The sequence below is a fragment of the Mastomys coucha genome, unplaced genomic scaffold (genome assembly GCF_008632895.1).
Source record: "Mastomys coucha isolate ucsf_1 unplaced genomic scaffold, UCSF_Mcou_1 pScaffold1, whole genome shotgun sequence".
NCBI lineage: Eukaryota > Metazoa > Chordata > Mammalia > Rodentia > Muridae > Mastomys > Mastomys coucha.
In genome coordinates, this window is record NW_022196891.1 from 31,167,661 (window position 1) to 31,168,683 (window position 1,023).

The following is a 1,023-nucleotide window of genomic DNA, read 5'->3' on the forward strand; positions in this document are numbered from 1 at the left end:
CCTCCTCCTCCTGCTCCTCCTCCTCCTGCTCCTCCTCCTCCTCACCTTCTGAGTTTGTCAGCCTTGCCTTCATCCTCTTTCTTTTGCACGATCTCTTCTCCCTCTCTACTGGGCCTTTGTCATCATGGAAAAAGCAGGTCTGTTATCTTCCTGTGGAAGGACAGTCAAAAAGGATAATGCCTCTCCTGAACTCGTGTTTCAAGTTCTGTCCCACTTCTCTGAAATTCTGCACAGCAAGTCCTGGGTGGTGTGGACTTTATAGCCCACTTTGAATTCTCTTTCAGCAGATCCACAGTTTTGATTCCGCCTGGAACTGCTTCCTTTCTGACACCCGCTCATCTTTTTCCTAATGCATCAATGCACATGGTCCTAAAGCTTTCTTATGTTCCTTCTCACTCTCTCTGGCTAATCCCAGCCTCTGCGCGTGCGCGTGTGCGTGTGCGTGTGCGTGTGCGTGTGTGTGTGTGTGTGTGTGTGTGTGTGTGTGTTGGATGTAGTAAGACTTTATCTCAAAACAAAGCAAAATGCAGACAAACAAGAACTCCAAACAAAACGACTACCTCCAAAGCAAAAATTATAAATCAAAGGCTGGGAGAAATGGCTTAATAACCATTATTTGCTGGGGGCTGGGGGGCTGGAGAGATGGCTCAGCGGTTAAGAGCACTGACTGCTCTTCTGAAGGCCCTGAGTTCAAATCCCAGCAACCACATGGTGGCTCACAACCATCTGTAATGAGATCTGATGCTCTCTTCTGGTGTGTCTGAAGATAGCTACAGTGTACTTGCATATAATAAATACCCCACTATGCTGGTATTAAAGGATTTATTATATGCAGAGGGCCCAGGTTTGAGTCACAGAACCCTGCAACTATAGTTCCAGTGAATCTGATGCTCCCTTCTGACTCACATGCATTAGACATGCATGTGGTATGTACATACATACATACAAACATGTAGGCAAAAACTTATACACATAAGACACTTTAAAAATTATAAATAGGGATTTGCTTTTGTTTTTGTTTTT

The 1,023-nt window shown here is 44.8% G+C and overlaps 1 protein-coding gene across 5 annotated transcripts in view; it reads right to left on the reverse strand.

Moving 5' to 3' along the window:
- The window catches only part of LOC116099574 (alpha-1,3-mannosyl-glycoprotein 4-beta-N-acetylglucosaminyltransferase-like protein MGAT4E), a 21,092-nt gene that overhangs the window by 8,451 nt on the left and 11,618 nt on the right, over nt 1-1,023 (reverse strand). For all 5 annotated transcript variants that reach the window (XM_031383382.1, XM_031383388.1, XM_031383409.1 and 2 more), the window contains one exon: nt 46-150. The gene's annotated coding sequence lies outside the window, so the exon portion shown is untranslated. The remainder of the gene's footprint in view (nt 1-45; nt 151-1,023) is intronic.